The 18,731-nt window shown below is 44.6% G+C and overlaps 1 pseudogene; it reads right to left on the bottom strand.

Annotated features, from left to right (window-relative positions):
* Nucleotides 1–7,719: 7,719 nt before the first annotated feature.
* Nucleotides 7,720–8,393, bottom strand: LOC100385043 (large ribosomal subunit protein uL22 pseudogene; annotated as a pseudogene).
* Nucleotides 8,394–18,731: the final 10,338 nt, after the last annotated feature.

Below are 18,731 nucleotides of genomic sequence, written 5' to 3'. Positions count from 1 at the left end.
AACAGCTCTGAGCTCAGCTTCCTCTTCAGTCCAATGTAGCCAATGACGGCGTTTCGAAGTGCGAAAGAGATCAAGTCTATGAACGTCACTATGGAAACCCTTAAAGCACCATTTCAGTGTTTCATGAACTATCAAGGGAAAGGGGCACTCACATGGAAGTGTCAGTGTCTACCCCAGCTAACTGTCCCCTCTTTTCTCACTTCTTTTTTTCACAGAACCAGGTTACACGTCTTGTCATTAAATTTAATGGATAAACGTCTCGTGAGTTCTACACAAGGCACTGAGCTAAATGGTTTATGTTTAACACCTTCGAGAACCTTACCATCTAATTGGGAAAAAAACACACAAAACGCAAAGTTTTTAACGGTACTCGTGTCAAATTATGAAAAGAACAATGGAAGAGGTCTCTCCCTGGTGAACAATTAATTACTGCAGTGATCTACTAGAAGTGCCATAATAAAGTAGCACGGACGGGGTGGTTTAAACATCAGGAATTAATTTTCTCACAGGTCTGGAGACCTGAAGTCTCAGATCAACGTGTTGGCAGTATTGGCTTCTCCCCTTGGCTTGTAGACGGCCACCTTTTCTCTGACTAGCAAGGTCTTCCTCTGTGTGCAAACCCCCGTAGCTCCCCCTGTATCCAAATTTCCTCTCCTTATAAGGACACCGGTTATATGGGATTAGTGCTCACCCCATGACCCTATTTTAACTTAATTACCTCTTAAAGACTCTATCTCCAAATACAGTCACATTCTGAGGTCCCTAGAATTAGGATGTCAACATGGGAATGTTTGGGGAGACAGAATTCAGCCCATAATAGTTACCAAACCAGAGGTTTAGATGCTGTCAGGGGGATCCAAACGTGATTCTTCTTAAGTTCTTTTGGTGATAGGCTGACTACGAATGAGTGCTATTTGTACAAGTGCTACAAATTTGGCTATCTTCCAGTTAAAGAAATTCAGGAAAATTTCTAGTTTACCTTTATGTCTACAGGACATCGTATTACATATTCTAATTGAATAAAAATATTTAAATCATCATTTGAATGAACTACTTCTCTTACAAAAAAAAATTACATTTATTGCAACTTAATTATTTTTATCGTCTCCCTCTCTCCCTCCCTTATTCCTTTGGAATGGGGAGGCCCCGTGGGCTATGGAGATTTTGCCTTTGAATGGGCTGTACTAACTATAGCCACAGACAACAAATGCTCAACCGAGGGGTAGGAGAGGCGTGGAGCCTCTCAATAGAGGAGGTGTCCCTTAAACTGGGGACCAGAGCTCCATTTCTGCCAGAGTGTGGTAAGGACTGCATAGAAGTTCTCCTCTGAGTTTTACATAGTGTCTCCACAGACTTTCTACATAGTGTTGCTCCATGTGGATGAACCACGATCTATTTAAAAATTGATGGTTTTCAGCAAAGCATGGTGGCTCACTCCCATAATTCCAGCACTTTGAGAGGCCGAGGCAGGCGGATCATGAGGTCAGGAGTTCCAGACCAGCCTGGCCAACATGGTGAAACCCTGTCTCTACTAAAGACACAAAATATTAGCCATGAGTGGTGGCGTGCACCTATAGTCCCAGCTACTTGAGAGACTGAGGCAGGAGAACTGCTTAAACCCAGGAGGCAGAGATTGCAGTGAGCCGAGGTTGCGCCATTGTACCTCCTGGGTGACAGGGCAAGACTCTGTCTCAAAAAAAAAAAAAAAATTAATGATTTTGTTGGGAAATTGGTATAGGGGAGTGAAGCACAGGCACACAATTCACCCAAAGATGGTGAACTATGCCTGAGCAGGGCCAAAGCCAGAGGACACTCTGGTGGGGGTCCATAGCGGTCCTGTTGTGCAAATCCATCATCTGACCTGGGTATGGAGCCAAAGACTAAACTGAACCTCTGCAAACTGATTCCCTCAGAAGTTTCCCTCAGGATAGCTGGTGCTCTCCCAAAACCCAACCCACGCAGTTTTATCTGGTAAAGTGAATGAGTAGAGATCCTGGGGCCAAAATGATCTCCACCTATTCTCAAACTTTAAATGGGTAAGATTATTATTTTAATTTTTGTGTTTTTGAAATGGAGTCTCGCTCTGTCTCCCAGTCTGGAGTGCAATGGCGTGATCTTGGCTCCCTTGCAACCTCCGCCTCCAGGGTTTAAGCAGTTCTTCTGCCTCAGCCTCCCAGGTAGCTGGAACTACAGGCATCCGCCACCACACCGGCTAATTTTTGTATTTTTAGGAGAAACGAGCTTTCACCGTGTTGGTCAGGCTGGTCTTGAACTTCTGGTCTCAAGTGATCCGCCTGTCTTAGCCTCCCAAAGTGCTGGGATTGCAGGCATGAACCATCATACCTGGCCTCATGGGTCAGATTTTTTATTTTTTATCAGGAGAGAGTCGGAGTATGATTTTTTTTGTTGTTTTTAAATCATGGCTTTGGTATATCTAGGCTCTTTACAACTCTTGACTCAAAAGAGTGCTGTAGTGAATATTTATTTATTTATTTTTGAGACTGAGTCTCGCTCTGTCCCAGGCTGGAGTGCAGTGGCGTGATCTTGGCTCACTGCAACCTCCACCTCCCAGGTTCAAGCAATTCTCTTGCCTCAGCCTTCTGAGTAGCTGGAATTAAATGTGCATGCCACCACACCTGGCTAATTTTTGTATTTTTAGTATAGACAGGGTTTCACTATGTTGGCCAGGCTGGTCTCAAACTCCTGACCTTGTGATCTACAGGCCTCGGCCTCCCAAAGTGCTGGGATTACAGGCGTGAGCCACCGTGCCCAGCCTGCAATGAACATTTATGTTGCGAATTTTACTTTGCATTTAAATTCTTACTGTCCTGCAGCCTGACTTTTCTGACTATAAATAGATGCTCCCTGACTTATGATGGAGTTACATCCTGATAAACCCATAATAAGTTGAAAATGTAAGTCAAAAATGCATTTAATACACCTAACTTATTGAAAACCGTAGCTGAGTCTGGTCTACCTTCATTGTGCTCAGATTGCTTTCTGTAGCATATGGTTAGGAGAAGTCCTCTGGCAACACAGTACAATGTTCATCCTTCATCCTCTTGGGACTGCCTGGGAGCTGCGGCTCTGCCACTACCCAGCATGGAGGGAGAGTACAGTATTGCCTCTCACTGGCCCAGGAAAAGACCAAAATTCCTTTTTTTTTTTTGAGACGGAGCCTCACTCTGTCCCAGGCTGGAGTGCAATGGTGCAATCTCGACTCACCGCAACCTCTGCCTCCTGAGTTCAAGTGATTCTCCTGCCTTAGTCTCCCAAGTAGCTAGTATTCCAGACATGTGCCAGCACACCAGATTAATTTTGTATTTTTAGTAGAGACAGGGTTTCTCCATGTTGGGCAGGCTGGTCTTGAACTCCTGACCTCACGTGATCCGCCCTCCTTGGCCTCCCAAAGTGTTGGGATTATAGGCATGACCCACCGTGCCCAGACCATATTACTTTCATAAAGCCGAAAATTGGTAAGTCAAACCACTACAAGTGGGAGATGGTGTATATAAGCAAAGTTCTCTGAGGTTGAGGCTCTTTAGATGGATGATAATGTTTGTGGCTGCTTTGGTGCTTAGTTTTCAGGATTATACTCAGTTGCTGAGCTGATGTGATCACTGCACACACACAACATAGACACACACACTTCAATGAGTGGTTTCCTTTGTCTGGGGACAGGAGGCAGAAGGAAGGAGCCCTACCCTAAAAGATAACTGAGCTGGAGCCCAGAGCAGTTCAGAAAGCATCTGAGGAGTTAAGGACTCTCAGAGAATGATATTGAATTTCTTGTAAAGAAAGCCTTTGAAATTCTAGGCAGGATTTAATCTAGTCAACAGTAAGGCATGCCTTGCCACTATTGTGAAAGAGAGAATACTTGAAGAACTTCTGCTAAAATGCTGGGTGATTTAGCTGATGCCTCCCATTTCATTTCTATGGTATCGATTTCAGCTTAATGCCCATTCTAGAACAATTGCTTCTTTCCTTTTTGACTAAATAGTTCAGAGACCATCTTGGTTTACAGAATAAATATGAATACATTTCCCTGTGGGTTTGTCCTCTACTTGTGTCAGTTCTTAAATACTTACAGACTGAATTCTGAAATTAAATTTTGACATAGAACACTACTGAAAAATTCAGAATTTTTTTTTTTTGAGACGGAGTTTCACTCTTGTTACCCAGGCTGGAGTGCAATGGCGTGATCTCGGCTCACCTCAACCTCCGCCTCCTGGGTTCAGGCAATTTTCCTGCCTCAGCCTCCTGAGTAGCTGGGATTACAGGCACGCGCCACCATGCCCAGCTAATTTTTTGTATTTTTAGTAGAGACGGGGTTTCACTATGTTGACCAGGATGGTCTTGATTTCTTAACCTCGTGATCCACCCGCCTTGGCCTCCCAAAGTGCTGGGATTACAGGCGTAAGCCACCGAGCCTGCCCCGAAAAATTCAGAATTTGTCAAATTAAATGGAAGGCAGATGTGGATGCCAGGACTCCAAGATGGCGTCAGTTGTGGCTACCAAATAGAAGAAGCTACTGGATGTCAAACTAGGGGAACTGCCAGGCTGGATATTGATGTGGGATTTCACCCCGAGTGACACTGCTGGAGCGTTTCAAAGAGGTTACTACCAGCACTACAGGTACATCAGCGTGAAGAAAGGTAGCATCTTGGGGTTTCCATGGTACTGGCAGCTTATGTGCTCTTCAGCTACTGCCTTTCCCACAGGGAGCTCAAGCAGGAGTGGCACCACAAGTACCTCTGAGGAGGGACCCGCGTGGAGGGCACTCTGTCCTCCTGGCCATGGCCTTCTTGGCTCGTGGCCCCACCAGTGAGGAACACAATTGTGATTGTTGCAGAATCCTTTCCTATCCTAATGGGGATTAACCTCCAAATAAAAGATGACTGGGACTGGGGATGGGGGTGGGTGGGAAGAAGACTTCCCTAGTATTTTTACTAATTTATTGTTGTTAGATTAATATAAATGGAATGGAAACTTGCCAACTAATAGCTGAGCTCTGCCCTTGCAGTGCAAAAGCAGCCATAGACAATATGTAAATAAATGTATTTTGTTCAATCAAACTTTACTTATAGTCATTGAAGTTTGAATTTTATTTGATTTCCCTGTATCATGAAATATTTTTCTTCTTCTTTTCTTAATCTTTTATTGATTTATTTTTATTTTTTTTTTAGAATTAGGATTTGCTATGTTGCCAGGGCAGGTCTTGAACTCCTGAGCTCAAATGATCCTCCGGCCTTGGCTTCCCAAAGTGCTAGATTACAGGCATAAACCACCACTCCCGGCCTCAATCTTTTTTTTTTCTTGAGATGAAGTTTCACTCCTGTTGCCCAGGCTAGAGTGCAATGGAGCAATCTCAGCTCACTGCAACCTCTGCCTCCTGAGTTCAAGCAATTCTCCTGCCTCAGCTTCCCGAGTAGCTGAGATTACAGGCATGTGCCACCATGCCCAGCTAATTTTTGCATTTTTAGTAGAGACGAGGTTTCGCCAAGTCGGCCAGGCAGGTCTCAAACTCCTAACCTCAGGTGATCCACCCGCCTTGGCCTCCCAAAGTGTTGGGATTACAGGCGTGAGCCACCACACCTGGCCTCAATCTTTTATAAATGTGAAAACCATTCTTAACTTGCCGGCCACCCAGAAAAACTGTTGAGCCATGACTCAGACTGTGGGCCATAGTTGGCTAATCCTTGACTTAGAACTGAGAAATTTAAAATATTTACTGCTATCCTCTGGTTAGTTACAAGAAACGGAAGGATGGTTGCTTGGTATATAAAAGACGGCATGTCAGTCACGGGGTGACGCTTCCTGTTGTATTTCTAGAGACTGGTGATGGCCATGGGTGAGTCTGGGCCTGCTGGGTGCCCTGGCTGCACTGGCTGCATGTTGCATGACAGTTTTCAACAAGGACCACAACATGTTTTGAGTGAAAGAACACCTGCTTACAACGCTACCCAGCCGCAAAGGCAGAAAGCATAGAGATGAAATCTTTCCATCCAAGCAGGCTTTTCCGGTAGTGAAACAAAAAAAGCAGCAACACATGCCAATGAATCTGTTTTAACATTTCTACTCGAGGGCATGAAGCGGCGACCACACCTGGAGCTCATCCACCCTGAGTGTACAGTGGAAGCGAGCAGGCCTCCCAGGGGGGGGAGTTATCATGAACAAGCCCATGGAAGGGGCCCTTAACTGCCCTTCACATTGGCTCTACAAGAAGTCCCCCCTTTTTTTTTTTGAGACAAAGTCTTGCTCTGTCACCAGGCTGGAATGCAGAGGTGTGATCTCGGCTCACTGCAACCTTTGCCTCCTGGGTTCAAGCAATTCTCCTGCCTTAGCCTCCCAAGTAGCTGGGACTACTGGCACTCGCCATCACACCCAGCTAATTTTTTTTTTGTATTTTTAGTAGAGACAGGGTTTCACCATGTTGGTCAGGATGGTCTCGATCTCTTGACCACTCAATCCACCTTCCTCGGCCTCCCAAAGTGCTGGGATTACAGGCATGAATCACCGCACCCGGCCCTCTCATTTCTTACAAGTTGTTTAGGAAGTAACAGGAACAATAAAGTGTGTTTTCTCAGCACTTTCGTGCCGGTACAGCACGATTACCATGATTACCATGCCACAGTTTTAGCAGAGGAGGTCCAGGGAGATATCGAATCACAAACACAGGTATTAATGACTCTAAAGTTTTTTTTTTGGTTACAGTCTCGCTCTGTTGCCCAGGCTAGAGTGCAGTGGAGCAATCTTGGCTCACTGCAACCTCTGCCTCCTGGGTTCAAGGGATCCTCCCACCTCAACCTCCCAAGTAGCTGGAATTAGCAACATGTGCCACCACACCTGACTACCTTTTGTATTTTTAGTTACAGACGGGGTTTTACCATGTTGGCAGGGCTAGTTTTATGACCTTAAATGATCCACCTGCCTTGGTCTCTCAGGGTGCTGGGATTACAAGCATGAGCCACCATGCCTGGCCGATGACTCTAAAGTTTTTGTCTGTTTTGAGATGGAGTCTCACTCTGTTGCCCAGGCTGGAGTGCAGTGGCACAATCTCGGCTCACTGCAACCTTCACCTCCCAGGTTCAAGCAATTCTTCTGTCTCAGCCTCCCAAGTAGCTGGGACTACAGGCATGTGCCGTCATGCCCGGCTAATTTTTTGCATCTTTAGTAGAGACAGGGTTTCTCCATATTGGCCAGGCTGGTCTCGAACTTCTGACCTCGTGATCTGTCTGCCTTGGCCTCTCAAAGTGCTGGGATTACAGGTGTGAGCCACCATGCCCGACCCGCCTGGCTAATTTTTAAATTTTTCATAGAGACGGGGTTTCACCATGTTGGCCAGGCTGGTCTCAAACTCCTGACCTCAAGTGATCTGCCAAGCTCAGCCTCCCAAAGTGCTGGGATTACAGGCGTGAATCACTGTGCCTGGTCTTTCTCTATGTTCTAAGACAGCACAACTCTAATAAAATGCCTCTAAATACTAATTTGCAAAAAGAAAACAATCATAAAATTCTTAAGAAGGTAGTTTTCACATAATGAAAATGGAAGGTTTCTTATTAGCACTCTTGCAACCATCTTTGATCCCTCATTTTTCCCTAATAATGGCTAATACTTAGCGAGTGCTTATCAGGTGTCAGACACGCAGAACACTTTACAAACATTAATTCATGTAATGCTTATGACCGATTACGAGACAGGTGTCATTATCTCCATTTTTTTTTTTTTTTTTTTTCCTTTTAGTTGCATTTATTTTAAGGCTGAATTTACTCCCGTGCCGTCAGTTTTTGCTTCTTCAGTTTCTTCTGGGATATCTTCTTCTGGGCAACCTCCTCTTCTGGTTTAGGAACAATCTGTTCCTTTTCAGTAAGGATCATCTCAGTGTGGCAGGGAGAGCTCATGTGTGGGTTAATTCGACCATGAGCTCTGTAGGTCCGGCGGCGCATCTTGGGTGCTTTGTTCACTTGGATATGCTCAATGACCAGAGAATCTACATCTAAACCCTTAAGTTCAGCATTACTCTCTGCATTTTTAAGCATGTGCAGCAAAAATTCAGCACTCTTTTTGGGCCACCGACCTTGTGTCCAGCCCCACTGCTTGGCCTGGGCACACCTGCCAACTCCACCATTGTAACGTCGGAATGGTACGCACTGTTTCTATAAAGTAACATCTTTCAGATACTTCGTGGCTTTTCGTATATGCATACCCTTGATGGCCTGGGCAGTTTCACGTGTGTTCTTAAAGTGAACGCGAAGATTGGAACCTCTTGATTTGCATGACTTTGTGGGGTTCTCCGGATCAAGTGAATAGTGAACCATTTTCACAGATTACCGCTAGACACTGGACGTCCGGAGTCGGCATGGACCACCGGCGGCCCGCGCCCGCCCGCCCCTACCAGTGGAGGGGGGCTAGGTCGTCCTCACTCCCGCCCATCACGTTCCTCTGCGAATAGCAGAGGCTGATCGGCACCTGCTTCCAAAGTCGGCGCTCAGCTACGTCCCCGTCCCAGTCCCGCCTCCCCCCCACCAACACAACGGCCGTGTAAGAAACCATCGCCATCAGCGAGGATTTAGTAGCCTTGGGAGTTCTTCTCACCAGGCCCTGGAGCCCGCCGCCCTCGAGGCCAGGATGGTGGTGATGGCAGGAAGATTAAGCACTTGGAGCAACACAGAAGAACCATTATCTCCATTTTTTAGATGGGGAAACCAAGGCATGGAGAGACAGCTTTCATTTCTAGACTGACCTCTGTATCCCTTAGGTCTAAGGCATAGAGTGTCATCGATTTAAGTCTCATTTGGGCAGAAGAGTGTAGTGATTCTGGAGACAGAGTACCTCGGTGTGAATCTTGGCGATCATACTTACTAACTAGCTCTTTATTTATCATTGCTTGTTTATTTATTTTTATTATTATTATTTTTGAGACAGAGTCTCACTCTGTCACCAGGCTGGAGTGCAGTGGTGCAATCTTGGCTCACTACAAGCTAATTTTTGTATTTTTAGTAGAGATGGGGTTTCACCATGTTGGCCAGGATGGTCTCGATCTTTTGACCTCATGATTCACCCTCCTCAGCCTCGCAAAGTGTTGGAATTACAGGTTTGAGCCACCGAACCCAGCCTTATTTATTTATTTTTTAATTCAATCTAATTAATTTATTTTTTTGAGATGGATTCTAGCTCTGTCTCCCAGGCTGGAGTGCAGTGGCATGATCTCAGCTCACCACAACCTCCACCTCCTGGGCTCAAGTGATTCTCCTACCTCAGCCTCCCAAGGAGCTGGGATTACAGGTACATGCCACCACACCCAGCTAATTTTTGTATTTTTAGTGGATACTGGCTTTTGCCATGTTGGCCAGGCTGTCTTGAACTCTTGATCTTAGGTGATCCACCTGCTTCGGCCTCCCAAAGTGCTGGGATTACAGGCGTGAGCCACCACACCAGGTCTTATTTATTTATTTAGCGACAGGGTCTTACTTTGTCACCCAGGCAGGAATGCAGTGGTGCAATTATGGCTCACTGCAGCCTTGACCTCCAGTGCTCAGGTGATTCTCCCACCTCAGCCTCCCAAGTAGCTGGGTCTACAGGTATGCATCATCAGGCTCAGCTAATTTCTTTTTTTCTCTTTTTTTTTTTTTGAGACAGAGTTTTCCTTTCTTTGCCCAGGCAGGAGTATAATGGTGCAATCTCGGTTTACTGCAACCTCCAGTTCCCAGGTTCAAATGATTCTCTTACCTCAGCCTCCCAAGTAGCTGGGACTACAGGCATGTACCACCACGCCTGGCTAATTTTTTGTATTTAGTAGAGATGGGGTTTCACCATGTTGGTCAGGCTGGTCTAGAACTCCTAACCTCAGGTGATCCACCTACCTTGGCCTCCCAAAGTGCTGGGATTACAGGCGTGAGCCATTGTGCCTGGCTTATGCTTTACATTAAAGATATCGTTTACCTTAGGTCATCTGTTAGTAAAGATTTTAGAAGATAATTTTCAAAATGAGGCCCAATTCCAAAAATAATTGGGGAAATGCAAAGTACTTTTTAATGTCTCATAAATGAAATTACTAAGAAGCAGTAATGAATATCTGATGATGGTTTAAATATCTACCTTTCATACTCTGTGTAGTGTGTTGTCCATTTTTTCTATGTCTCTTTTCATATTATACTGGGTGCTGATTTTATTTTCATATAATATAAAATCTCAAATCAGATGGTGTCCCACCTGTTACAGTTGTCTGGTAAAATGCAATTAGAAAACAATTCTCTCTAGAGAGAACTCTGACACCAAATGGTACTACTGTCGATAGCAATCTGATGAGGAATTAAAAAAAAATTAAAAGTCCTTTGTGTGAAAGTCAGTTCCGGGGAGATAAGCCACAGTGGCTTCAAACTGGTCTGCATTTTCTCCAAGACAAGAGCATGGGACTATTCCAAGGAACAGCATCTTTCCTAGCACAGGTGTTAACTTTAATGGACATGCATACACATGGTGAGTCTGCAGTGGGGCACAAATTGCCTGAATGTGCTGGGGTCCTAATGGGTAGATCCTGACATTTCCCTTTTCAGACCACTCTTGGCTTCCCTGAGGCCCCTGATGTTTGTCTGAGATGACCAAGGACAGAGTGGGGCTGTATAGAAGTGCTGCTCATCAAGGCTGAGCAGACAGCAATCCCAGGACCCGCTCTGGTCAACCATGAGGTGGTAGCCAGACCTAAGAAAGGGGCCTCAGAGTCCCCTACTTTGCGCCACAGAATATGCCTTAGAGATTCTTTTGAACTGTAAACATTTTGAAAAAAAGCATGTTTTTTCACAGTCCTTTTTTGTGTGTTTGTTTTTTGAGACCAGGTCTTGCTCTGTTGCCAAGACTGAAGGACAGTGGTGTGATCACAGCTCACTGCAGCCTCGACCTCTGGGTCTCAAGTGATCCTCCCACCTTGGCCTCCCAAATAACTGGGATCACAGGTGTGAGCCAGCATGCCCAGATAATTTTTGATTTTCTGTAAAGGGAAGGTCTTGCTATGTTGCCTGGGCTGGTCTCAAACTCCTGGGCTCTAACAATCCTCTCATCTCGGCCTCTCAAATTGCTGATATTACAGGTGAGAGCTACCATGCCCAGTCTGTTTTCATAAGTAGTCACACTGGATAAGGGCTACCTAGCATTACATTGAGTGGAGGTAATAAAATTTACTTAGCTGTACCTCTCTGGAACATTTGGGCTGTCGAATCAACACTGGACTGGACCCAGGGATAAAGACCAAGAGGCCAGGATGGGTCAAGCCAGTGTCTGAGGCTAATTGGAAATAGACAGCTCAGTAGCCGGTGTGATCAGTGCATCACTGTGGAGAGTCAAGTAAGGACGAGGCAACTGACAGATGCCAGGGACACCAGACAAGGAACTGCATGAGAATAAAACATACCTACTTGGGTCCTCCAGCTGTGACCACAGGCTTGGGTTGGAAGTGAATTTTATAGGGCTCTGAGCTGTCTTGCATTGCTTTTGCAAAAGGCACTTGTGACAGCATGGTCAGTTGAGTGGGTGAATGATTTTTATCATAATAGGCTAGCATTTGCTCATTCATCCAAGACCTATATCAGTCTAGGCCCCAAAAGAAGCAGCTGTCACAGCTATAGTAGTCCCCCTTATCTGTGGAAGACAAGTTCCAGGAACCGTAATGGATGCCCGAAGCCTTAGATAGTACTGAGCTGTAGATATACTATGTTTTCTCCTTTACATATACATCTATGGTAAAGTTGAATTTATAAATTTGGATCTGGAAGAGATAAACAACAACAGCTAATAATAAAATGGAACAATTATGACACTATACTGTAAGAAAAGTTTTGGTAATATGATCTCTCTCAAAATATCTTATTGTACTGTACTCACCTATGTTCAGACATCGATTGAGGAGGCTGGGACTGTGGAAAGCAGAACCGCAGGTATTGGTGGACTACTATATAACAAAACCTTTAGCATACACATTTACTGTTTTAAATGTCAGTTATGTAATTCTCAATTATCTGAAGGATTAAAATATCATGAATTGGCTGGGCACCGTAACTCATGCCTGTAATCCTAGCACTCTAGGAGGCTGAGGCAGGCAGATCACCTGAGGTCAGGAGTTCTAGACCAGCCTGACCAACATGGTGAAACTATGTCTCTACTAAAAATGCAAAAATTAGCTGGGTGTAGTGGCACCTGTCTATAATCCCAGCTACTCAGGAGGCTGAGGCAGGAGAATCCCTCGAACCCAGGAGGCAGAGGTTGCAATGAACCGAGATCATGCCACTGCACTCCAGCCTGGGTGACAGAGCGAGACTCCGTCTCAAAAAACAAACAAACAACAAAAATCATGAATTAACTTCAATTGGGACAGTTAGGCTGAAGTAAATTCGGCATTGCTGCAACCTTAATTTAGGACTTCCTAAACTCTTACCTTAAACAGAGGAGAAGACTGATCTCCATATTCCTATGTCTCAGGAGGATTTACAGTGTTTCATCCTCTATGCTGTAAAATGCAAATGTAAAATCAATATCTGGGTTAAAGTCCTGTGTCTCCCTGTCACCTAAGGATGAAGTCCAAATTCCTAAGCATTGTAGCTTTAACTCTAAAATAGCAAAAGCCTCACAATGCAAAAGCATGCTTTCTGTTCTCCAGAAATCTAGATCTGCATTATCTAAACAGAATTCCTTAGCAACTAGCTACCTGTGGCTGGTGAAAACTTGAAATGTAGCCGGTAGCAATTGAGATGTGCTGTAAGTTTAAAATACATAGTGGATATTGGCCGGATATGGTGGCTTATGCCTGTAATCCCAGCACTTTGGGAAGCTGAGGTGGGCAGATCACCTGAGGTCAGGAGTTCGAGACCAGCCTGACCACAAAAATTAACCAGACATGGTGGTGCTTGCCTGTAATCCCAGCTACTTGGGAGGCTGAGGCAGGTGAATTGCTTGGACCTAAGAGGCAGAGGTTGCAGTGGGCCAAGATCACGCTGCTGAACTCCAGCTGGGCAACAGAGGGAGACTGTCTCAAAAAAAAAAAAAAAAAAAAAAAAAAAAATGCAGTGCTCATGCCTGAATCACAGTACTTTGGGTGGCTGAGGCTAGTGGATCACCTGAGGTCAGGAGTTCGAGACGAGCATGGCCAACATGGTGAAACTATATATATATATAGGCAGGCGTGATGGCGAACGCCTGCAATCCCAGCTACACAGGAGGCTGAGGCAGGAGAATTGACTGAACTCAGGAGTTAGGAGGTTGCAGTGAGCCGAAACCTTGCCATTGTACTCCAATCTGGGCAACAGAGTGAGACTCTGACTTAAAAATACATACACACACACACACACACACACACACACAGTGGATATCAAGGATTTATTGAAAAAGAATAGTAAACTCTCTCATTAATAATTGTTTATATTGATTTCATGTTGAAATTACATTTTGGATAGAGTTAAATATATTATTAAAATTAATTTCAGTTTTTTGTTTTTTTTTTGAGACGGAGTTTCACTCTTGTTACCCAGGCTGGAGTGCAATGGCGCGATCTCGGCTCACTGCAAACTCCGCCTCCTGGGTGGCTAATTTTGTATTTGTAGTAGAGACGGGGTTTCACCATGTTGACCAGGATGGTCTCGATCTCTTGACCTCGTGATCCATCCGCCTCGGCCTCCCAAAGTGCTGGGATTACAGGCGTGAGCCACCACGCAAGGCCCTAGATGATATTCTTAATATTCTTTTTGTTTTTTTTTTGAGATGGATTCTTGCTCTGTCACCCATGCTGTAGCACAGTTCCGCCATCTCAGCTCACTGCAACTTCTGTTTCCCGGGTTCAAGCGATTCTCCTGTCTCAGCCTCCGGAGTAGCTGGAACTACAGGAAAGTGCCACCACACCCAGCTAATTTTTGTATTTTGGTAGAGACAGGGTTTCACCATGTTGGCCAGGCTGGTCTGAAACTCCTGACCTTGTGATCCGCAGGTCTCAGCCTCCCAAAGTGCTGGGATTACAGGTGTCAGCCTCTGTGCCCAGCCCTCTATTAATATTCTTTAGTGTTTTCACTAGACAGCTCAATTACAGAATGCCTATCCCATTCAAAGCTTGAGAATCAACCCATTTTCTATTGCTGAAAGCTTTGTTTTACCAGGTTTCAAAAAACTGATAGAGGGTTGGGAAGAATAAGGCATTGCCCAGGGGGCTGATGTTAATTTGTCTCTCTCCAGTGAGCTCTGCCTCCAGAACCTCTCTCAAATCTGCCCCTCTCCTCGGTCCCCAGGGCTGGCTGAGCACCCCTCACTGTGATGCTCTCCCTGCTTCTCGTTAGGTCTAATTCTTTTGTGTTAGAGTGACCTCTCTAAGAAGGGGCTCTTGACCTGGAATCTGCAGACCACTAAGATGATCATGGACAGAATTTAGGTGATCTGTGAACACAGATGTCAACACATCAAACAAAAAACAGCTTTTAGCAGTACCTGTGCTTTGGCACTGACAGAACTGTAGACATTTTCATGTAATATTCTAGCCATTGTAATACCAGCACTGAAATTGCAGTACCTGGTGACCCTCCCGTAGAGTTAATGTGTTAATGAAAAGCACGCATCTACGGTACCACACATATTTTCTTCACATCTTCATAGCTACTTTGATAGAGTGGGATTGCTCTGTAATTCCAGGCTTTTATTCTATGCATTTATTTATTTGAGATGGGGTTTCACTCTTGTTGCCTAGGCTGGAGTGCAATGGTGTGATCTCAGCTCACTGCAACCTCTGCCTCCCGAGTAGCTGAGATTACAGGTGTTTGCCACCAAGCCCGGCTAATTTGTTTTGTATTTTTAGTAGAGATGGGGTTTCACTGTGTTGACCAGGCTGGTTTTGAACTCCTGACCTCAAGTGATCCGCCCGCCTCGGCACCCCAAAGTGCTAGGATTATAGGCAGGAGCTGCCTTGTCTGGCCTTATTCTATGTATTTAAAAGCATTTTTTTTTTTCTCTAACAAGGGGCCCTTAAGCTTCACCAAGCTTTCAGAGCCTGAAAGGCTCTCACTGCCTTCAGGATGCAGCCAGTACTCACTCCTCAGCTCAGCATAGGAGACCCTGCTACCTCTTCAGCCATCGCTTCAGTGAATTCTCGAATTCACCATTTACTGACGCCCACATGTGCTCAGCCTTCATGGGCCTTTGTGCCTTCTAAATGTTGTTTCCTTCCTTAGAATGCTTGTCCCAACCAGTTAACCTGGAAAATTCCCTCTGCTTGTCTCCTCCTGTGATAAGTTACCATACTGTTCAAAGGGCAGCCTTTTTGTGTATACCAGCACAATATGTGACACAGCGTGGCTCCTGGAAGGGACAATATGGGTCTTTATCTTTATTGTTCATTACCCAGGGGTCCAAGTTTCCCTGGAGTGTGGTATGCAGTGTTCTTTTTTTTCTTTTTTTTTTTTGAGACGGAGTCTTGCTCTGCTGCCCAGGCTGGAGTGCAGTGGTGTGATCTTGGCTCACTGCAAATTCCACCTTCTGGTTCAAGCAGTTCTCCTGTCTCAGCCTCCCAAGTAGCTGGGATTACAGGCGCCTGCCACCACGCCTGGCTAATTTTTGTATTTTTAGTAGACATGGGATTTCACCATATTGGACAGGCTGGCCTCGAACTCCTGACCACAGGTGATCCACCCACCTCGGCCTCCCAAAGTGCTGGGATTACAGATGTGAGCTACCATACCTGGCCTGCAGTGCTCTTTTAGATAACAAATTAATGAATATTTTTCATATTATACAATATTTTTTTTTTTTTGAGACGGAGTTTTGCTCTTGTTACCCAGGCTGGAGTGCAATGGCGCGATCCCGGCTCACCGCAACCTCCGCCTCCTGGGTTCAGGCAATTCTCCTCCCTCTGCCTCCTGAGTAGCTGGGACTACAGGCACGCGCCACCATGCCCAGCTAATTTTTTTTGTATTTTTAGTAGAGACGGGGTTTCACCATGTTGACCAGGATGGTCTTGATCTCTTGACCTTGTGATCCACCCGCCTCGGCCTCCCAAAGTGCTGGGATTACAGGCTTGAGCCACCACGCCCGGCCCATATTATACAATATTAAAAGGGACAGTAATTTCTCGTTTACGGCAGCATTTGTAATTTCTTTACAAATCAATTTTAAGTTTCAAAGTATTAGCTGCATTAACAAAATTAAGTAAACAACAGTCTATATTGACACAGACATGGCAACATCATGATGGCAGCAGATAACTACTGGGTTCACTTCTGAGTAGCTGGAGATATTCTTTGTACCATCTTTCAGACTTTTCTACAGGTCAGTAGTTATTCAAACATGAAAAGTTAGAAAAGGAATTAAAGTATGACATAATGTATTAACTTTATATTAAGTCAAAATCTAAATAATCAGCTATTTTCTGGCCAGGTGTGGTGGCTCACGCCTGTAATCCCAGCACTTTGGGAGGCTGAGGCTGGCAGACCACTTGAGGTCCAGAGTTCAAGACCACCCTGGCCAACATGGTGAAACCCCATCTCTACTAAAAACACAAAAAATTAACTGGGCTTGGTGGTGCACACCTGTAGTCTCAGCTTCTTGGGAGGCTGAGGCAGGAGAATTGCTTGAACCTGGGAGGTAGAGGATGTAGTGAGCTGAGATCATGCTGTTACACTCCAGCCTGAGTGACAGAGAAACTCTGTCTCAAAGAAATAAAAAGAAAGTATTTTTAAAAATGCTGGTATTTGACTAAATCAGAATAAGCAAATGAATAAAAAGAAAGTAAAAGTAAAAAACAAAAAAAGAAAATGAAAAAAAAAAAAAGCTACAATCCAAGCCTGGGCAACCTGGTGAGACCCTGTCTCTACCCCCCGCCCAAAAAAATTAGCACTTAGCTGGACATGGTTGCATGTCCCTGTGGTCCCAGCTACTCTGGAGGCTGAGGTGGGAGAATTGCTTGTGCCTAGGAGGTCGAGGCTGCAGTGAGTTGTGACTGCACCACCGTATCGAGTCTGGGTGACAGAGCGAGACCGTGTCTCAAATAAAAAAAACAAAAGAGCCGCAATCAAAGCATCTGGCTCAGAAAGTTAGCAGGCCCAGTGTTAATGCTGTTCCACCAAGGGTTCAGTGAGCAGACACTGCCAGCGTTACTCAGGATACAGCACTATCTGCTGAGTACTGTATTCACTCTGGTGGTGGGACCAATAGAAGCCAAATCTCAGCATCACGTAATATACGCATATGTACCCGGGAAATGAAAATTACATATATATTTCTTTTCAATTTTCCTGCCTTTGGAAGAAATGAAAATTATGAAAAGGGGGGAGGGGAGAAAAAAATGAAAGACGTACTAAAGCATTTTACCAGAATAGCTTTACTTGGATGCCAAAACCAGGCAACGTGCACAAAAAGCAAACATAAACTAAACAGAAGAAATTACATGTATCAAATGAAATCCACCAGTGAACAATTTAATGTCATAACACAGTCAGATTAATTAATCAAAGGAACACAGATAGAGTTAAATAATTTGAAAATTTTAAAGTAATTTAGACTTTCCTACATGAAATAAAAAAGTAGAACCCCATGATATGAGGAAGCCTAAAATAAAAAAAATAAGAGGGACAATATCTTAATTTTGATGCGAGCTACAATAACATTTAATAGAAATGCTTCTAACATTTCACTGCAAAATAAAAAGGAACAAGTGCTGTTATTACAACATGCCTGGCTGTTCTAACCGATGCAATAGGAAAAGGATAAAAATTGAGAGGCTTAAATATTGGCAAAGAGAAAAACTCATGTGTAGATGTCATGACTGCTTTTTTAGAAAATCAAAGTGTATCAATTAAAAACTATAGTGGGGAGGGAGGGGTAAACAAACAAAAATTAGAGACAGAGTCTTGCTCTGTCACCCAGATGGAGTACAGTGGTACAATCTTGGCTCACTGCAACCTCCATCTCCCAGGTTCAAGAGATTCTCCTGCCTCAAGCCTCCCGAGCAGCTGGGACTACAGGCGTGTGCCACCACTATAATTTTTTTATTTTTAGTAGAGACAGGGTTTCACTGGTCAGGCTGGTCTCAAACTCCTGACCTCAGGTGATCTTCCCGCTTCAGCCTCCCAAAGTGCTGGGATTAGAGGTGTGAGCCACTGCGCCTGGCTGCTCAAAAGCATTCTTATATAGACAATATATTAATTACAAAATTTGACAAAAAAGATTCTACTCAAAATCTGGCTGGGGGTGGTAGCTCATGCCTGTAATCCCAATACTTTGGGAGGCTGAGGTGAGTGGATCACTTGAGGTCAGGAGTTCGAGACCAGCCAGGCAAATATGGTGAAATCCCATCTCTACTAAAAATACAAAAATTGGTCGGGCATGGTGGCGGGTGCCTGTAGTCCCAGCTGCTCTGGAGTCTGAGGCAGGAGAATTGCTTGAGCCTGGGAGGTGGAAGTTGTAGTGAGCCAACATTGTGCCACTGCACTCCAGCCTGGGTGATAGAGCAAGACTCTGTCTCTAAAAGAAAAAATAAAAAAAGAAAAGAAAATTTACCAAAAAGTGGGAAATATGAAGAAATAAAATTGGCAAAAAAATGCAAGGTCTATACAGATAAATGATACTTTACTGAAAAACATAAATGATCAGAATACTGGATGGACGTATCAAGTCCTTGGAGAGGAAGATTCAATGTTGCGAAGACATCACATTTCCTCACCTGAAAATTAAATCCCAAAGAATTTAATAAGAGAATGGGGAATTCACA

This window comes from Callithrix jacchus, chromosome 16, assembly GCF_049354715.1.
Source record: "Callithrix jacchus isolate 240 chromosome 16, calJac240_pri, whole genome shotgun sequence".
NCBI lineage: Eukaryota > Metazoa > Chordata > Mammalia > Primates > Cebidae > Callithrix > Callithrix jacchus.
Note: the sequence above shows the minus strand (reverse complement) of the source record. Positions and strands in the feature narration are given on the sequence as shown.